Source organism: Arvicola amphibius, chromosome 4, assembly GCF_903992535.2.
Source record: "Arvicola amphibius chromosome 4, mArvAmp1.2, whole genome shotgun sequence".
In the NCBI taxonomy this organism is placed as follows: domain Eukaryota; kingdom Metazoa; phylum Chordata; class Mammalia; order Rodentia; family Cricetidae; genus Arvicola; species Arvicola amphibius.
Genome location: NC_052050.1, coordinates 160,113,259 through 160,135,464, shown reverse-complemented (window position 1 = coordinate 160,135,464; position 22,206 = coordinate 160,113,259).

The following is a 22,206-nucleotide window of genomic DNA, read 5'->3' as shown; positions in this document are numbered from 1 at the left end:
ATATTGTAAAGTGTTAAGGTATGTGCACTAAATCTTTTTTTATTATTCATTTTACATATCAACCACAGTTCTCCCTCCCTCCCCTCCTCCTATTCTCCTCCAAGTCCCCTCCAACCCACCCCTCATCTACTCCTGAGAAAGGGTAAGGCTTCCCAAGTGAGTCACCAAAGCCTGGTACATTAAGTTGAGGCAGAACCAAACACCTTCCTCCTGTATCTAGGCCTAGCAAGGTATCCCAACATAGTGAATGGACTCCAAAAAGCCAGCTCATGTACCAGGAATAGAACCTGATCCCAACACCAGGGGCCCCACAAACAGACCAAGCTACACAACTGTCACCCACATGCACAGGGCCTATTCCGGACCCATGCAGTCTCCCCAGCTTTCAGTCTAGAGTCAGTAAGCTCCCAGGAGCTCTGGTCAGCTGTCTCTGTGGTTTCCTCATCATGATCTTGACCCCACCTTGCTCATATAATCCCTCCTCCCTCTCTTTGACCGGACTCTCAGAGCTTGGCCTGGTGCTTGGCTGTGGATCTCTGTATCTGCTTCAATCAGTTGCTGGATAAAGCTTCTATGATGACAGGGTAGTCACCCATCTGATTACAGGGGAAGGCCAGTTCGGTCACCCTCACCTTTATCATTAAGACTCTTAGCTGGGGTCACCTTTGTGGGTTCCTTTGAATGTGCCTTGCACCAGGTTTCTCCCTAACCTTATAATAATTCCCTCTATCAAGACATCTCTTTCCTGGCTCTCCCAATCTTTCCTTCCCCCCAACATGAAGGAAAGTGCACTAAGTCCTAAGAACTCCCTCTGTGACCACTGCTTTCTCCCTGAAGTCCTTAAGAATGGCTTGATAATATTGGGAAACCAACAAAGAGTTATGTTTCTTCTCCTGATAACTAACTCATACCTTCCCTGGGGATCTCATCTCCACTTGTAACTTTCTATAATTCACATGGCTCAGAGATGAAGCAAACATGTATTGTAGGGTGTTAAGTGAATAATTGGGATAATACTATTAAAATGAATCAAATTTTCTCTTCCAATCACAACAGTTTGTGACTTCTATTTAATGACTATACTGTTATTCTTTCGATGCAATGGAGTTTTGTAATTTGTATGCTATAAAGTTACATGGGGGTATACTTTATTCAAAGCCATCATCCTTGTTTCCATGAACTTCGGCATTGACATAATAGGGGGGTAAAACCAACAAGCTACACGTTTCTCCTAAGTTAAAGCAGATTGCATTGGAAACTGAGTGTCCCACTGTTATTTGGTGTTTTCTTCTGTCTGTGTGATCCCATGGCCTCCGTAGCTCTCCCAGAGTGGCTTCAACACTGGCATATGGATCTACTTATCAGGCTTCACAGTAAATTTGCTCATAGCTTGATCTCCCATCTCTCTAATGACACTCTTTTCTGTCACCAAGGCATTCATGGCCTACAGTTGACTGCTTTTATTGCTTTTAATTAAAGTCTGGAGTAGAAAGTGTCTATTAATCAGAGTGTGAAGCCAATCATGAGCTTGGGTTTATAAACTCTTTACAAGATGGATAGTGATTTCATAAATTGTCCCGCCTTTGTCATTTTGGCAGAAAGACAGTCATTTAAGTTAATTATATCATGAGGACACCTGGACTCTGGATGTTTGAAAGACAGCTTCTATTTTGACAGAACACTTTTTTAGGAGCAAGAGATGTATTTTAAAATCCATCATTTCCAGAACATCACGTTCACTTTGGTAGCAGAGTTGGGGGACTTCTATATGCATACTTAGTAAGGCTGAATGTAGTCACTATAGTCGAAAATGAATTGCAGGTTTAAACATTTCTCTCTTCCATTTTCTCCTAATATATTTTGAATGGCTGGATTTCTTCACACATTCCATTTCAGCTGTATAGAACATGAACTTCTGATCATGGAACCCTGCAATATTTTCACTTCAGTTTGAAACATGAAGAAAAATGATGCATTTTCCCTTGTCTTCCTTTTTGTGTGCAAGGAAGTCTTTTTAAATTCAAGTTTAATTTAGCTTAGAGCAGTAACATCTCCGTTCCCTGTAAAGATGGGTGTCCAGTCTCACCCAAACATAGAGCGGTGTGACTGAAATAAAACATTGAATTATAATCTAGCAAAATGTTTCTGAATCTTTTGAAGATTCTCCAGAGCTCAACTTGTTCATGAAATTCTCAGTGCAAGGGCTGACTGATCGTCAGTCATACATTCAGTCATTCATTTATTCACTAGTTCAATCATTCATTAATGCAGGCAACAAAAATACATGGCAGGTCTATGATGTGCCAGTTCCTATTTTAGAAACTTGGTACGAGATGTCACTGTAACCAAATATACAAAAACCACACAATTCATGTAACAAATCTGAGCTTATTATCCTAAATGATCAAAATGTAGAGCATCCCTTCTCTTTCTGGCAGCCTTGGCAGTGTGCTTAGATGCCCAACATCAGTAATTCATCCTGGAATCAGAAATCATGGGGCAAACAATGCTGATCATATGAGGGTAAGGATATTATACTTTGATTCTCATTGGGACTCATATAACCAGATAGGCTATAGACTTCACAATATCACAATCCAACTCGATAAGCATGACAATAAATATATGTTCTAGAACAGACATCATGGGTGATAAAGAGCATAGTATGTGCTGGCGTGAGGTGCTGAGACAGGGAAGGTACCACAAGAGATAACTTCCTTCTAGTTAAAGTTCACTTTCCTTTAGAGTCATTTTAATCAAATAAAATTTAGGTCACATTAAATAGCAAGTAAATTCAGATAATGGAAGTTCCTTTTCTGTCCTATCACCTGCCCACACACAGATTGTGAACATACCCTTAGGAAGTGCTAAGCAGCATCTACAGAAAATTTATGGTTCAATTGTGCTCAGACCTCTGGGTCCAGGGCATGCTGCATCACTGGAATTTGATTGCTGCAGCCAGATGTTTGCGCTGAAAATAGATATATTATTTTTAAGGGTAGTTTAGTCCCAATCATTAGGTACAGTGGAGCTGATTTTTACCCATGTAGTAGAATAGACTATCTGAGAGTCATTGTTGAAGTTCACAGCGGAGCCTCAGTGAGCTTGAAAAAGTGCATATCCAAGAGTTTGAGGTACATTTGAAGTTTAGAATTTTAAATTAATGAATGACAAATAAAATGATCCTAATGACAGTTTTTGTTTTGGTTTTGGTTTGGTTAGGTTTTTCAAGGTAGGGTTTTTTTCTGTAGCTTTGATGCTTGTTTGTTATTATTATATATCAAGCAATTAGTCACATAAAATATACCTGATATTAATTGCAATAGTCATGGCCAATGCTACTTTTACATCTCAAAAGGAAACATACAAAGATGAATGCTGTGGGACCATGGTTTTACCCTGTAAAGATTTGTTTCTTGTACTTGTTTAATAAAATGCTGATTGGCCAGTAGCTGGGCAGGAAGTATAAACGGGGCAACAAGGCAGGAAGCAGAGGAGGGGCAGTGGTAGACCCTTGTGTATTTCTTTGGAACTGAATGACTGCGGGACCCGATGGGACAGAAACCTCTGTCAACAGGTGAATGCTTAGCAAAATATGTAAATGGGTAGCTATTGATCAGGATGATTCAGATTATTTAGTGTGAATATGTTTTTTTCACCTTTATCTGAGCTATTTAGGGCTAGTTCAAACTGGAATACAAAATTGTGCACAGGCACTGACTTGGCCCATTGAAGGTACTGACCTGAAAGTAATCTGACCCCTGAAAAAAGTGAGAATTTTTATTTTGCTTTCTAACTCTTTATAATTTGAAGACAAGTCTAAGGTATGTAGTGAAGCTGTAATGGCTTCTAATGACCGTGACATTTAAGAACAATCACCCTCTGAGATGAAACTGTTAGGTCATTCCTGGGTCAGTTGACCTTTTGGAAGCTCAAAGCCTCAATTACTTTTGGCAGCCACAGAACTGCACAGCCCCAGACATGACTATGTTCTTAATAATTAATGGCACAGGTTCACCTAATGGAGATGCTCTGCATGAAGAATATTTATTCAGGTGTGGAATGAGTACCATATCAATAAACAGTAAGGAGGAAAATTGCTCATTAATTAAAAATACAGGGACTAAGCTAATTGCTTAATTTTTTCATCAAGGAATTTTAAGAATAAATGTATCAAAAGAATTCATTTAAGTAGATAATACAGATTGGTCTGTGAAAGTCCCAAGGATGTTTACATAGAAAATAATTTTGTGTTCTTAACATGCTCTCAAATAAAAGAGAAAATTCGAATTCCAGATAAATATTCAATAAACTTCCTTTGAACATGCACTGGTATAGGGTTATATTTGTGTTTTGTTGATGAGATTCAATCTGTTTATTGTTCAGATATGTTTGCTTTAGTGCTATATATAGAGAAATATATGTGGGCCTTCTAATGTACAATGTGTTTTATATTTTCCTTAGAAATGTGTAACCAAGGAAGTGATAACTTAAATGAATATTTTAAATATTGTTTATCTTTACATTTATCGAATTATAAATTTTCATGGGTAATTCATCATTAAAGAAAAATGAATATTATCATATTATTCTTAATATTCAAAGCTGGTAGGCTTATGAAAGACATATGTATTGGTAATTTTGTGATTGATATCTATAATTTTCTGTTCTGTACTGATCATAAGTGAAGTCAGTCTTTGTTTTAAATTAATGCCCACAATTAATTTGAATTAGTTTAACTTTTAAATACTTAAACTATCTATCCATCCATTATCTATCGATCTGTCATTCATCTATCATCTATCTCTATCCATCTATCTATTTGTCATCTACTATCTATCTGTCATCTATCTATTTTTCTATCATCATCTATTTTCCTTTCACTTCATAGGTCTCATTTGATATAATAGGGAAAAAATCACAAGCATTTTAAGATCTTCTACTTTTCTCACAACTGTTGCCAGCTGAGTGATTAAGGCTATTTCTGATTTTGTGAGAAAAAAATCACAAGGTTAATGTATTTGTGTTCATCTTTCCTTTGTCTCTAATGAGGATGCTTATTTACAGTGTTTCTGTGCACAATTTTCTTTCAACTCTGATTACCATGGCTAGGTATACTTTGATGTCTAGAAGAGGATTCTTTGTTTATAGGTCTGGAATAGATCTTTTTTTTTCTCCTTGTTTTGTCACGTTAATGTTATTTCTTTGCTGCTTTCTTAAAATCATCCATCAGGTAAAAGTTGTTTTATATAAGCGTTAAGGTATGTGTGGGTTGGAAAGAGACACCATCAGGACCAGTCTCTCTGTAATTGCTCAGAATATGCTACCTAAACTCCATCTGTTTTCCCCGGAGTGAGGTGATAAGAGAGAAGCCTGTGCATGGATCACTCCTCCGGCTCATACTGCAAAGATGGGAGTCGTATTTGCAAGTACAATTTCAAAGCGTCTGGCAAGACTCACTATACCTGAGAAAGACTAGGATGTTTCTAGAACACAAGGATAACGTGTGTCATACACAGTTGTGCTGGACATTTTGTCATGACTTTGATGTAGAAAAATATCCTCCTCTCTCTTGTAACCTTTCTGTCTGCTTTTGTCACAATTCAGAGCTTGGTCTGTGAAGCAAAGCACCTTGTACAAACTTGGGTAAATAGAAAACTTCCTTGGGGAGTACTGAGAGAGAAACCCAAGAAATAAAGGATTTAAAAAAATATGATGACAATACAGAGTGAAAGAAATACCTTGTAGATGGAGTCTGAATAGATTCACAAGGCATGGTATTTTTGCTATGTTATTATATATTATATGTTGAAGATTTTGTAGGTTTTGATATGAAATGTAAACCTTTCTGGTTAAGCATGATGCCTTGAGATTTGCAACAAAAATGTGTTGTTTGTCAAAAGTACCAATGTGATATAGTGAGGTACAGAACAAACACAAATGGCCATATTAATGCAGCCATATTATTGACTGTTCAACTAGACACAGAAACAGCACTGAGTTGAGATGTTTTGAACAATAAAAGTAATGCATCATTTAGAAAATTGAAGATGCATATCAACACAGTTTGGAGCTATTTGGTATGCTTCAAAAAGAATCTAGGTGAAATAGTGGGTCACTATGAATGATTCTAGTTAAAGGAACCTGAGATTATCAACAATACCACTTATGCTCTATCTAGAACAAGACCTGGGCAGATTTTATGTGCAAATTCATGTTATTAGAGAAAAAAGAGGGGGCAACATAATTTGATTGTTCTAGAAACGTGTGATTGATCTCTATTCTGCTTCTGAAGCAGTATACTCAGGAGACAATGGAGGTTAGAGAACAAGAGACAGATATCAGCAGCAAGAGAATTTCAAAGAAAGATCTGTGAGACATTGGAGTATATTTGGACTTCCCAAGGATGATTAAAATAAAGCGTCATTTTCAAAAGTGCTCATCAGAAACTTATGCTACTATTTCAACAATATTATTTCATTTCAAATTTCTCATTAAATGTGCTCTACTTTGAAGTCTAAGATATGTGCTTTCTGCCTACCTTCTTTTTTAATGATTTATTTTTAAAGTTTCACTCTACATTCCAACCACAGTTCTCCCTCCCACTCCTCCTCCCACCTCCCCTCGCATTCCCCCAGTACACCCCTCATCTACTCCTCCTAAAGGGTAAGAATTCCCATAGGGAGTCAACAATTCTAGCTCATTAAGTTGAGGGAGGACCAAGTCCCTCCCACTTGCATTAAGGCTGACCATGACGGCCCACCATAGGAAATGTGCTCCAATAAACTAGCTCATGCACCAGAGTTAGATCCTGGTCCTACTTCCAGGGGATCCTCAGATAGAACAAGCTTAACTCTTGTCTCCCACATATGGAGGGCCTACTTTGATACCTTGGAGGCTCCACAGCTGTCAGTCTAGAGTTCATGACTTCATGGGAAATGCTTACATTCTTATCACAAGACATTGTGACTGGATCAGAAAAAGAGTACACGTTTCACATTAATCTTTTGTGCAAGTCAGTTATTTTTACTATCTTCCTGAAACATGTGCCTCTTTGTGCTTGTGCAGAACTTACTTACTTGTGGCAAGGCCCATACATTGATGGGAAATGTTCCAGTACTGTGTTGCCTGTAGGGTTTAGCTTTAGATGTAGATTCTAGAATATCAGAAGCTTCAGTAAGCGCATGGGTCAGAGCCTTCCAGGAAAAGTGCTGTTAATGTTTGTGTGTTGTTTCATAAAACATCTGGAGAATGTGAGATTATCTTGTGAAAGTCATTTTAATATTCGTAATGCATGCACTTCTACCTTGTGTGTTTTATTTAGCTATCAAAATATTGGTATTTGTGCACATTTCAGCTCTGCCTTGTTTAAGTGGCATTTTCCCCTCAGCTTCTTAGCGCAAACTGTGGCCTTGCTAAATGTCTCATTCAATTAACCAGTTGGCAGGATTAGCTTTTTGCACTAATGGATTTTTGGTTATGGCTTTGTCAACATCTTGTCTTTTAAAAAATGCAGTGTGCTAAATAAACTGTCTGAAAGGTTAACCTTCCCAGTACAATACATGCTAGCAGGCTTCTTTACAAAGAAAACCTGCATATGAACTGTGTAGTTTCTGGCCAGTTCTACTTGAATTATTAATATTTCAAAGGCATGAATGTGTTCTATATAAACTTGGTGCATCACAATTCATTTTAGTGGGAGCGTTTACATAACGGATGTCACTTCCTTAATCAGGGGGCAAAATGCAGTGCTTATTAAAGAGAAACTGGGAGAGTAGACAAGCATTTATCCAAACGTCAAGGAATATTTTAGAATGCACTGTTCATATTAAGAATAGTTACAATGATACAGGTAGTTGTTGATACATCTAACTCAGATGATCAGAAACAATTTCCTTTTCTGTAGCATATTTCTTAGGCCTTGACACTCTCCTCATCTAGAAAACACAAGACTGCAATATTTCCTCCAAAATAGCTTGGGAAACCTTTGGGATTTTAAACCGTATCTATCATGGTTTACTAATAACCCATTATATTAAAATCCCTTTAACGGAATGATTTTTATTTCTTGTTTGGGGCTTTGTATTTTAAAAAGTATTACATACAGGCAGCACAAAATCCATCCTCATAGTTATATTATTTATTTATTTATTTATTTATTTATTTGTAGTATGTTATATATCTATGTGAGTGTTCCTTACCTGTTTTGGTGCCTGTAAAGAGCAGAAGATGTCATTGGATTCATTGATGCTGGAGTTAGAACGTGTTGTGGGCTGCCTGACATGGGTGTTAGAAGTCAACCTAGGGACTTCTGGAGGATCAAGAAGTACTTCTAACTGCTAAGCTACTTTTCTGTCTCCATTCTCACTTTTTTTTTTTTTACTTTTATTTTTTTTTAAGATTTTATTTTTTTTTTAAGATTTTATTTTTTATTATTTTTCTCATTTTTTTTTTAATTAAAGATTTCCATCTCCTTCCCCTTCCCTCCCCTCCCTTCCACCCATACCCCCACTCCACCCCTCTCCAAAGACAAAGAGCCATCAGGGTTCCCTTCACTATGTTAAGTCCAAGGTCCTCCCAGCTCCCCCTAAGTCCAGGAAGGTGAGCAACCAAACTGACAAGGCTCACAGTGAGCCCGTCCATGCTGTAGAGTTCATGTTCATTGCCTTTGTCCTTGGTTTCTCAGTCCTCCTCCGCCGTCAGCCACATTCAGAGAGTCCGGTTTGGTCCCCGGTTCCATCAGTTCCATTCCAACTGGACTTGGTGGTCTCCCGTTAGGGCAGCTGAGGAGAGGGTGCCAGAAATGTCCAGATCCTATTGCCATACTCATGAATATCTTGCGTATCACCATAGAACCTTCACCTGGCATTGGATGGAGAAAATGACAGAGCCCCACATAGGAGCACCGGACTGAGATCCCAAGGTCCCGATGAGGAGCAAAAGGAGGGAGATCATGAGCAAGGAAGTCAGGACCGTGAGGAGTGCGTTTACCCATTGAGACGGTGGGACAGATCTAACGGGAGTCCATTCTCACTTTTTAAAACTGTATTTATTATTTTGAGTGTATGTTCACATATATGTTCATGATATATGTATGTGGATGTATATGCTGTCATCCCCCTGTGGAGATCAGAGGACAGCTTCAGGATACCTGTACTCTCCTTCCCCTTTTACAAAGGTTCCAGATATGAAATTCCTGCCACTGAGATCCCAAGGAAAACGTGTTCGGCTGCTGAGCATTCTTAGAGGTCAGTCTTGCCTCTCCAATATTCTTTAAATAATTAGCAGACAGTACATATGGAAATTAAATAATAACCTCATCAGTTTTGAATAAGACACTTTATTATTTAGTATTTGCCTTTCTTTGATTTTTGGAACTTCTTTTTTTTAAAGAGAACTGTGTAGTTTTAAATTATCACCAAAACAATCATATTGCCTATTATCTATAACTCTTTCCTTTATCATTCCATCTACTGCTTTAGAATTTATGACAAAGTCCTCACAATCTTATTATATTATTATTATAAAATTCCATGCATAATATGAAAATGTTACAATAGTTTCACTTATAATTATTCTCAATTCTGATTTGTAGCACTTTGGTGAAATATTTCTTTTATGTTTATTATAAATCTTATTATACACTGTTCTTATGCTTGTTAGAATGATTAAGTATTTTTCAAATATTTAATGCATATAAGTAGAACTTCTGCTTTCTACAGGACCCAGAGCAGGTGTTTGTAGCTTTGGTGACAATGAATCACCAGTTGATGCTGTCTGTTTCTTATATGACCTGGTTCACTGGTCCCAAAGTGTAAGTCTGCTGATGGTAAAGCATGCAAGAGTTTATCCTTCTGACAGTTTCTTGTCCTTCACTTATTAAAAAAATCTCTTCCTTTGATTATAGAACTCTAAGGCACCATATTAAATGAGTATTAAGCTAAAATGACCAAATTATTTTTGTTCCTTTTGTTCACTGACTTTTAAAAAATAATTTATATCTTCAAATTTGCCCTCAACAATATCACTGTGACTAACCTTGGCTCCATATTCCTCTCTGACATTTGCTGAGCTCCCTAGCAGTGGTTTGTGTATATCAAGTTTGTGTAGGACCGAAGAAGACCTTGTCTACTCAAGAATTCTCCATTTTTCTTTTTTTCTTTGGGCGCTGCAGTTACATGTGGTTTCCTCGGGAGTTTCCTCCATGTGGTTCTACCACTTACAGTTATTATATACACAGATTCTTTTGGGGAGTGAATTAATTTCACACAACACATCTTGCCCATTTAATTCATCAACTTCTTCTAAAGATGTGTTTGTTTTCCAATTATCTCATATCACATTTATCTTAGAAATTTTCATTTTGTCTTTGAAATTTCATTTGGACTATTTTGGACTATATCTATCTATCTATCTATCTATCTATCATCTATCTATCTATCTATCTATCATCTATCTATCTATCTATCTATCTATCTATCTATCTATCTATCTATCTATCTATCATCTATACCCTGCAGCTATACTAGAATACATAACATACAACCATAATCGCTGTCTTTTGTGCCTTTCTAACGCTTCAATCAGGTTTTGTTCTGGACCACTATGGGCTGATTGCATGTTCTTTGCATTTGAAGCCAAGATTTTTGATCATTTACACATATGGTAATCCTTCACAGAACTGAGGTCTTGTTAATTTGATGATGCTATATAAGGTACTGTGTGTGTGTGTGTGTGTGTGTGTGTGTGTGTGTGTGTGTGACCCAAGTATTTTGGAGGATTTAGGACATAGCTTTAGCCACCAAACGATTAATAGTTTGAAGCAAATCTTTACATTTGTTATTGAACTGACAGTCATGTTGAGTTTAAGGCTAATTTTTTCCTTCTAAGGCAGGCAGGATTCCTCTGTGGCATGTGAATTTCCTGAGGACTTCCATGTTCTCTGAGCTCACACTGTCACAGTTCCTATTGACAGTAATCTTCCTTGTAATCACTGTGAATTTTCCTTTCCACAGTTCTGGAAAGTGTCTACATACTGTGTTAAGTGTTCAGGAGGTCCATTGGGCAACATGAGCATAAGGGCATGTGCCATCATTTTGAAGTCTTTCACTGAAGTGCATATGCTGTTTTCAAATTCTATTTGTTTCTAACAGTTATACGACAGTTTGCAAGATCATATGGGTATGTATATCTATATCTCACTCAAAGCAAAGCTTATGGGAAACAGCAGTGAGTTAGTGAGAAATCATGTTATCCTCAGCAACAGGATGGAGCTTTATCCCAACTGAAGGAACTACACATCATAAGAGATGTGAAAAATGGCATAATAAACAAATAATCCACACTAAAAGAAGAGAAGAAATTTATAAGTGTGTAGGAAAGTGAAACTAACCCAAATAAGCTATAGTTCTCCATCTATCAAAGAAGAAGTAACACCAAGAAACAAGATTCTGCAAGGTTTCCTTCCCTCCTATTATGACTGAGGTCTATGACTTCAACAGTGTGACCAGGTTTAAAGGAGCTGCTTGTTCTTCCAGCTCTTTCTGTGACACCTGTTTTCTCTGTCTATTGTATACCGGCAAAGTGTTTAATAACGTTTATCTCCTGACCTTTTATCCATTTGCCCTTTGAGTTTATTTTCACCAGCTCTGTGAATCCATGTGATGCAGAGCAATCTGATGGGTGTTTGTTCTGTAAATCAAAGCCACCTGAAAGTGGCCTCCAACTCTAAAACTATTTTTTTCTCCATCCTGCCTAGAGAAAACGGACCCACAACAGAGGGAGGTAAGGGAAAACTGCAGACACAAGTAATTTGCTCACCATGATTGACTTTTCCTGCTTATGTTTGAAGATGATTTGCATTAAGCATCTCAAAGCAGTGATGGGTATCAATCAGGGAGATAAATATTCAGCATATGCTTATGGTAAAGAAGGTGAGAGAAACTTACTTTGCATTTAACATAGAAACACATTTGGAGCGAGTTGTGCTAAGCAGAATGAGCATGCACTATTAATAGGGCTCCCTATTCCTCTCTGCATTATGCTGTCAGCAGGATAGAAAGCACCCGGATGCCGGCACTGCATTGGCTAATTTCCAAACTCTGTCATCAGATTAGCATTCAACTTAATGTCCAGGGGTTTGGCCATTATAATTCATCATTGTCTAAGAGCAGAAAGATTCTTAATACCATGCCTCTACTCATTAAAATTTGTAGATCTGTATTGAAGGACCTCATGGGGGAAAAAAAAAAGATTAATTACGTCAAAAACTTCTGCACTCTTTTCTCATGCTTGCACAGATTTACATATAGAACTGGCATGTGTTGGAAAATATTCCTCCCATTATAAAGTCTGTGTTTCCTCCCTCATTGAGTTTATTCGACGAGAGTAATACAAGGCACATTTAACCTAATGAGTGCTCATAAGTGCTGCTATGCTTTTGTTATCTGTTCTCCATTACCCTCATCACAACGCCGTTCACACATAGACACTGCAAGAAACAACAGCTGTTTTAGGAACACCAAGGGCCGATTTTAACTTGGAAAGGGGCTGTTTCAAAAAAATTATATTTACAGATGAAAAAAATTTAAAGGTGATGTATATGATATGTTTAGGCACGTTAAACTTTTAAAGAAAGTAAAGATAAGGTGTACTCCTTATTTTTTTTTTCTTTTTTTATTGATTTTTATTGAGCTCTACGTTTTTCTTTGCTCCTCTTCCCTCTTCAACCCTCCCCCAAGGTCCCCATGCTCCCCGTTTACTCAGGAGATCCTGTCTTTTTCTACTTCCCATGTAGATTAGATCTATGTAAGTCTCTCTTAGTGTCCTCATTGTTGTCTAAGTTCTCTGGGATTGTGGGTTGTAGGCTGGTTTTCTTTGCTTTATGTTTAAAAACCACCTATGAGTGAGTACATGTGATAATTGTCTTTCTGTGTCTGGGTTACCTCACTCAAAATAATGTTTTCTAGCTCCTTCCATTTTCCTGCAAAATTCAAGGTGATGTTATTTTTTTCTGCTGTGTAGTACTCAATTGTGTAAATGTACCACATTTTCCATATCCATTCTTTGGTCGAGGGGCATCTCCTTATTTTCAAATGAAAGAACAATGTGAGCAGGTTGTGTTTATGAATATGCATATGTGCATATGTAGCAATTATTAAAGATAAAGAGGCCAGGAGTTTGAGAGAAAGCAAGAGAGGAAGAGAGATGTATGGGGGAGATTAGGAACAAGGAGGGATAAATAATGTGATTATATTATAATTATTAAAAAAAGATTATAAAGGTGAACTGTAGTGGGAAGCGGCGGCCACCCGGCCGCCGGCTAGCTTTACACCCGAAATAATTACACAGAAACTGTATTCTTTTAAAACACTGCCTGGCCCATTATCTGTAGCCTCTTATTGGTTAATTCTCACATCTTCCTTTAACCCATATTTAGTAATCTGGGTAGCACCACGAGGTGTGGCTTACCAGGAGAGATCTTAACCTGCGTCCTTCTCAGAGAGGAGCAGCATGGAGACTCACTATCGCGACTGCCTGAAGCGTCTCCCCCACTCTACTTCCTTGTTCCCACAATTCTGTTCTGTCTACTCCACCTACCTAATTTTCTGTCTCTTAAAGGGCCAAGGCAGTTTTCTTTATTAATTAACCAATGAAAGAAACATAGATAACTCTCCTCCATCAGTGAACAAGTTAAATGTTAACTTAAAAATGCTAGAAAAATAGAAGAAAATAAACTGTTTTTTCCTCGGGTCACATGTTAGATACTATGTTTTCAATTCCCCACAATTAAACCAAAACAATCCTCTGGACTGAGTCAATAAAATTAACTAAATTCATGTAGAAGTTAGATTATTCTTCAGCGAGAAGATCCTGGAGCTTAGGGACAAGATGCAAATATTTGGTGGTTATCTAGTTAATATGTATTTTTTTCTGCTGAAATGGCTTATAGGTTTTCGATGTAATAATCTAATACTAAGTTTTCTTGAAATCCTTTAAAGCAGAGATAGACAACTTATTTTTTTATACTTGGGTAAAAACAATTTTCCACCTGTGTAATCACACCATCTTGGCTACAGCTTCTAACCCCTGATGCATTAAAGCAAAACCATCCATAGACAGTATCTTAGAAATGAATGAAAGGGTATGCCAAGCAAACTATGAAGTCTGGCACCCAGTTTTGCAATGGTTTATAGTGTCCAATTTTTCCAATTTGGATACACAGAATAAAATGATCATAAAAATAAAAATGGCATAAAGTTTTATTAGTTTTTAAAAATACTATTTTTTCTATTTTAGTTTTTTTTAATACAGGGATATCTTTGGCTGTCCTAGAGCTTGCTCTTTAGACCAGCCTGACCTTAGACACATAGAGATTATAATTTTCTTTATCATTTTATAATATGTAATCATCAAAGGTTCATCAGGGCTATTTAGATATACACAGAAAACAATTAATACAATGTTAATGTAATCTTATATTTTAATCATAAAATACAAGCATATAAAGAAAAGCCAGAAGCCAAAGCTACTAATGCCATGAGATCCTTGTAATATAACCATAGTGTTTTGCTTGTGTATTCATAGTCAAAATCTCCAGTGTACATTATATTTATTTTTTTTAATGTAAGAGGTTTATTTAGGGAAGGGGAGAGCAATTGAGCAAAAGGCTGTTTTGGAGTTAGGGCATAAGAGAGTCGGGCAGACAGAGAGAACAGACAAGAAAAAAGCAAGTAGGGAGTGAGAGTCGTTATTTTTATTAATAAACAATAATGATGGCAATATCACAGAGCATTGACATTGTCCTACACTGATCAATAGTGCATAGGGGTTAATGCATATATTCATGATTTATTACTTAGAAAACAATGTTTAAAAATACATAAAAGTTTTCCTTACCTAGACAGATTTCACCCATAATCCTATTACTTAGTATTCAAATTTCAGTCTATGATGTGGGAGAGTCTTCTGTTTGAGTTGATTTCATTGGCTAATAAAGAAACTGCCTGGCCCATTTGATAGACCGCCCCTTAGGTGGGTGGAGTAGACAGAACAGGAAGAGGAAGTGAGGTAGAAGGATCAGTAAGATGCTATGCCTCTCCTAAGTTAGTCAGACCACCGTGCCTCTCCTGAGAGAGAAGCCAGACGAGATGAAGCTCCAGCCCAAGGTGGACGTACGCTAGAATCTACCTGGTAAGGCACCACTTTGTGGTGCTGCACAGATTATTAGATATGGGTTAATCAAGATATGAGTAAGAGGCTGGAAATAATGGGCCAGGCAGTATTTAAAAGAATACAATTTGTGTGTCGTTATTTGGGGGGCACAAGCTAGCCGGCAACCAGGAGCAGGGCAGGGCGAAAAGCAGGCCTGCCCAAAGCTCTCACTACAGAATGGCGCCCAACGTGGATTACTGGATCCACAGAAAGTTTGAGAAAGCTTGGGAAAGAATAGAGGAAAGCATGTTTTCTTGATAGCAGCAATTTCTCGGATCTGAGCAAGCGTTCTCATCTAAGAGAGGCTTCCTGACTCAGCTTTAGCTGCAAAACCCTGCAGCTCTTTTAAGAGGTCCTTCTACGGAACACTTAAATGGTGTTGATAAAAGCTGACTGCATGCTTGTTTGTTTTCAACCATAGCAGGAAAAAAGTTGTGCTGTTTAAAAATGCTGGCAATCTGGTCTGTACTGCCAGGATAAACTCTGACTCTTTCAAGCAGGCGGTCCTGACTGTTGTTTGACACTGTTGCAGCTTGCTTGCTGGCAGGGACCTTGAAATGCCATAGAGTTGTAGCGATAAACATGGCTTCTGCGGGTACCTCCGCCATGAGGCTAGAAAGCTAAGGCATGGGCTGGATCCAGCTGCCAAAATTACGGCTTTAGTTCTACCGATTTTGGTGGGTAAATTAAAGACTCGTGTGGTCAGAAAAAGAGAGATATACAGTAAAGAGAGATTCAAAGACAAAGAAAACCTCTAAATGGTTTACAGTGAGTTAAAAATACATGCAGGCTAAAAGTTAAAGTTTTTACAGTTAAAAAAAGAGAAAGAAAGAAAGAAAAAGGAAGTAGTTTGTTGTGGTGGTACACACCTTTAATCCCAACACTTGGGAGGCAGAGGTAGATTGACCTCTGTGACTTCAAGGTGTGGCAGCACACACCTTTAATCCCAGGCTGAGGCAAGTGGATCTCTGTGAGTTCAAGGACAGCCTGGTCTACAGAGTTATTTCAGGACAAAGATATAAAGAGAACCTGTCTCAAAAAGTAAAAGTAAAAATAAAAGAAATAGAGGTTAAAATAAAGCCACACAAAGATGGAAAATACACAGAGAATCTTGATATTGTATACTATTATGCTCTCTTTGAATTGTTTGAATGCTGAGGAAGGAGCAACAGCTGCTAAAAGATATTTGTTTACAAATGCTGCTAAACTATTCCAGAATAGATATTTTGAAAATACCTTGACTTTAAAATTTGGATCTAAGGACATGATGCTTTGGAAAGGAGTTTCTTTTGTTTTTACAGAAAATGAAACCCTGTGGATTGCTTCTATCCCAATATGGTATGATAGACCACGACCTCCTGAAAGGTTGCTGTGAACACCTTCAGAAAATTACTTCACCCAACTGATGACTGAGATGAACCTGGCACACAGGTTACACCATGAAAGATCTGATTAACAGCGTCCCCATTCAGCAGGAAGCAGTTTGGAGAGAAATAACTGCGCCCATGTTCCCAAATATTGTTTATAAATGTTCTTTTACATTTAAAGGGGGATATGATATAGATATGAATAATTTGCATTGGTATGGATTTTAAGGTTAATTTTGTTATATGTATATGTATTTCTGATCTTGATTAAGCTATTGTAATTGTGTAGTTCGTTTTAAAAAATGTAATGTATAATTAGGAAATATAGGTTAATGGATAATCATTAATATAGTAAAGCTTATAGTCATGTTAGTTAGATTTTCTAGATATATAGAGATATATTTCAGTTAGATAGGCATACTTCATATCTTTCAAAGACTACAGAATATCGCATTTAGATGTTTTAATAACTTAAGGCTTTTCATGACAATGAGACACGTCAGCTCCTGGCAGCACCAATCTACTTAAAGAGGAAGATGGGCATCGAAGAGGATACTTATGGAGTTTGATAGCCATTTGGGCAAGAAACTGCTCTTGCCTGGACTGTTGCAGAAACTGGACACAAAGAACCCAATGAGAGAGGACTGCTGAACTTGCCTAAATGTGAGATGATTCTTTGGGGTTCCTAATTCAAGAAAGAGTCTGCGAGACATTCTGAAGGACACAGCAGATAGTGACTGAACTACCTTTGAAATTTCCTGATCATGGAAATGTCTGCTGGAAACTATGGGCCTGTAGGCTGAAGATGGATGCCCCAACAGTACAAAAGAACTTTGGGTGACTGTCCAGGCAGTGAGATGTCTCTGTCATTTCTAGAGTTTTGGAAGTAGCTTACTTCTTGTTCACCTAGGTAATATTGTGTCCTTCTGGAGTCTCTGATGGAGTTGAAGAATAGATAGATAGTTATAGTTGTTTTCCTTTGTTATGATAAAGTAGATATAAATATTGTAACTGTAATTCTTACTTGATAACTTGTTACATGTAATTTTGCTATGTTAAAGTTAAAGCCTTCTTTTTTTGTTTAAACAGAAAAAGGGGAAATGATGTGGGAGAGTCTTCTGTTTGAGTTGATTTCATTGGCTAATAAAGAAACTGCCTGGCCCATTTGATAGACCGCCCCTTAGGTGGGTGGAGTAGACAGAACAGGAAGAGGAAGTGAGGTAGAAGGATCAGTAAGATGCTATGCCTCTCCTAAGTTAGTCAGACCACCGTGCCTCTCCTGAGAGAGAAGCCAGACGAGATGAAGCTCCAGCCCAAGGTGGACATACGCTAGAAACTTCCCGGTAAGACACCGCTCATGGTGTTACATATATTATTAGATATGGGTTAGTAAAGATGTGAATAAGAGGCTGAAAATAATGGGCCAGGCAGTATTTAAAAGAATACAATTTGTGTGTTGTTATTTCGGGGCATAAGCTAATCAGGGCGGCCAGGAGCTGGGCAGCGGGAAGCGGCCCAACAGCTCCACACTACAGTCTATGACACCGTACTACAGCTTGGAACTTTTATCATATTTTATCGATTGATAACCTGTTTTGATTGTCATCAATTTAGTAAGGTTACTAGAAATTACTCCTTGGTTCAGTTCATGCATGGCAAGTTAAATGTTCTTTGTTACTGTGAGCTGAAGGTATCGACTTCTGCATTCTGAATTCCATAACTTATGAGTTATTTAAAATTGTTTTATTTTTATTCTGAGAAAAATTCACTAAAGAATGTTGAAATAGCTCAATTCATGAATAATTCTGTTATAGACGTCAGAATTCAAAGACTCACAACAAACAATGTTGCTATAAACCATATACTACAAGATGATGCAGCTGAGAAACTGAGAGACATTATCACACGCTCTTTGCGCTGGTTTACTTTTTCAGTGCATTAGAAATGCAACACTGTTTGGAGGAATCTGTGAGTAAAAATAAATACATTCTCAAGTCTTTATTTCTGCTTGGATATTTAATCTTATCTCTGCCTCAGCATTTCAAAATGGTTTTAGTGGATATTGACTGCTCATTTAAAATTAAAATCATTCAAGAAAGTCCAAATAAAACATCTTGAGTGTGGGAGGCAATTTTTCTTAAATACAGTATTAAACCTTTCAGCATCTCTATGTTTTTCTTTCTGTCTGTCTTGAAATGTGTATGTGTGTTTGTGTATACACTGCATTCGCACAAATGTGTGGGTGTGCCCACCCATGCATGTCCACACAAAGGTACAGATGTAGTACCTTGGATGTCTTGCTCTGTTGCCTTCTGCTTTATTGTCTTTAGGAAGGGTCTCTTGCTGAACTGGATCATAGACATTTTGTCTGAGTTGATTGGCTGGTTTGTCAGCTCTAGGAAGGATGCAGTGGCCATGCTGGGCTGTCTTTACATGGACAGTGCGGATTATAATTTATTCTTCATTCTTGCCATGCAATTCCCTATCGTATTGAATGCATCATCTCTTTAGCCCCAGGACCCCTTTTATATTTGTTTTGAAGATTCCATAAATATTTTGATCATTGGCAATCTTTATTGTCAACTGAATTCAATAAAGTAGCAATTTTAAAATTTATTTCAGAGAATACATTTTGTAATGAGTATACTCTTGTGTCATCTACATAAACCCAAATCTACTTTTCCAAAATTTGCTATGTAATTTTGATGTCCATGCACTAATAAGTATTTTAACTTTTGGAGTTAAATATATAAATATATTTATTGTTTGTGTTCTTATTTGAACTTAAACCACAATAAAGGTATAGCTAACTTCTATGAGAAAACAATTGTCTGTGTTTTTTTTTTTTTCTATTTTCCCAAGTGCCCTTGACTTAATGGGCTTCATGGTGACAAACACTGTTTATATCATTATGCTGTAACAGTGTTTCCCATCACCAAATCTTGTTTATTCCATAATTTATAATTTTCATATCATTTCAAATATTTTTGCCATAAATTGAATATCACGGAATCAGGAATTTTCCCATGTCTGTGTTTTAAGCATATGCTCTGAAATTAGAACCTATTTTTGTCCTCTTCAATTTTTCAATATATATATATATTTATATATATATTTAAATATATATATATATATATATATTTAGTTCAATAATCTACAAATGGAGCAAGTGGTCAATGAGATAATTTCATCCTCTAGGATGCTTACAGTGCAATTTGTCAGGGACAAGAAAAGAATAGTACTTACAAACTGTGGGAGCTACAGTCACTAATAATAGAAGTGTCTGGTCAGCTTCCTACTGTATCCGCTGTGTGGCTCAGAGAGGACTTTCTACAGTGGTGACTGAAATGAGGGGCCCTGAAGAGAAGAAAAACTGGCAGGAGATGTGGAGCACACATGTTCATTATAGTTGTGTAGATCTGGGTGTGTATGTGGAGCACACATGTTCATTATAGTTGTGTAGATCTGGGTGTGTATGTGGAGCACACATGTTCATTATAGTTGTGTAGATCTGGGTGTGTATGTGGAGCACACATGTTCATTATAGTTGTGTAGATGTGGGTGTGTACATAAGAAACAGGGTAACATAAGATTGACAGATGGCCAACATTAAGATGGACAAGACACACCTATGAACGAAATCATTTAGTCGTTGTTTGTAATTTCAAATGTGATTTTTTTTTGTGATATGGTGAGAGCTGGGGTGTATCTCAGTTGCTGAACATTTGTCTATGGCTAATCACCAGATTTAAAACATGATGCACAAAAACACACATGCGTGCATTTACACACACACACACACACACACACAAGTGAATAAACTAAAAAATGAGAAAGGATATAACGGATATGTGGGAAGCCTTGGATTACCTGAGGCAGAGGAACAGCTGGCTGTTGATAGTCATAACTCATTCAGACTTTGGTAATTGGTTCATTTAATGTTTGAAAATTACAAGGCAAGAAGCAAATATTTAAATAGTATTTAAGAGGGTTCAGAGATATGTTGAACCTAGATGGAAGAACTTCTCAATTTTTCCGGGGAAAATGGGTCTGGTCATTGAAACTAAACATATTTAAACAACAATACACGTGGACACTGGCAAGGAGCTTCTCTATCATTTCTTTCATATGAACTGGGAATATATTTCCATGCAAGTATTGTAGAGAAAAGATACAAAATATTGTACTTATTTTGAGTTACCTACTCCAAAGCTATAGCCATGAACTTTGAAGTCATGAACAGTTATTTTTATCTTTGAGAGCAGGTATGCAATACACAAACTTTTTGTGTTGTGCCGTTGGTTAGAATTCTGAGACAGTGCATAGTAGTAATAATGTAAATAATGAAGATTTAAACTTACTCCTAGTAGTAATGAAAAATATCACTAGAATACTCCTAACTGGTGTTTGTCATTGGAGTTCTGTATTAAGAACAGGTTGGCCTTTCACCAGGCTTGATGAGTGCTATCAATACCTTCCCAAACTCTTCTAAATGACCTTGTATCTTTCTAGTCTGTAGTGTGATAAAGAATATGGGTAACTTTCTCAGCAGGCAACATGTTTTTTTTTAATTTGTTGAAGAACTACTGTCTATTAAAGATCGATCTTCATTCTAAAAATGAATACATGTTATTGCTTCTTTTTGTAGCTATGTTAATGAGGAAATTCTCTCTTTAAAAATTATGAATAGAAAGTAAGTCTATAATAGCTTTATGCCGACCACTCCACATAGGCACATTCTTCTGTTGAACATAGATGCTCCAGCTGTCATGTGATTACTGTGTCCCGACTTTCCTCCTTTGTACCAGTCATCTCATTTTTATTCTTCTGCTCCCCACTTCAATTTTTCTTGTGTATCCCCTTGCCTGCTCATAGCACACACAATTTAGGACAGATTATACCCACTTAACATTAACTTGTTTAATTTCCTTGAAGTTTTGACATCAGAGAATTTATATATAAAATACTATCAAATGGGTATCACATGAAAACCACAGCTTTGGAATCAACAACTCTTTTTGAATGGCAAACAGATGCCTCGAATAGGGTATTGTGGTTTGGGTAGAAAATGTTCCTCACACCTTATCTGATCCAAGCTTTCCTGTATGCATTTGTCATTTCTTCAGCCCTGCATCACCCTAGTCAGGTTTCCTGGACCATGTCTTACAATTTGTGTCATGGGCTTCCTACCCAAAAATCTTTGTATTCGTCTCTGTCCTCTGTCCCTTGTAGGGTCCATGCCCTTCTAGATGCTCCTGGCACAGTGTCAGGCTTCCTGTTACTAGGGTGTTTTAGTGCAATAAATTGACCTCTGCTTCCTTTCCATGACACACTTAGCCACACTGAAAACATTTCTCAGCCCTCGCTGACTTGTTTGACATCACAGAACGAGTCAGAGTCCAAGCACCACCTCCATGGACCACCTCATCATTTGTACCCTTCTGTTAAATCAAGTCCACAGTAATTAAAAAAGATGAATTAGATTAGTGAACCGAAAGTACTGAGGGGCAAATTTTAACTTCCTATTAATTTTAATTTCATAATTACCTGTATTTGTACCTTATCCAAAATTTATAAAAGGAGCTTATTAATCATACTGCCTTACAAGATAATACACGCTTAGTGT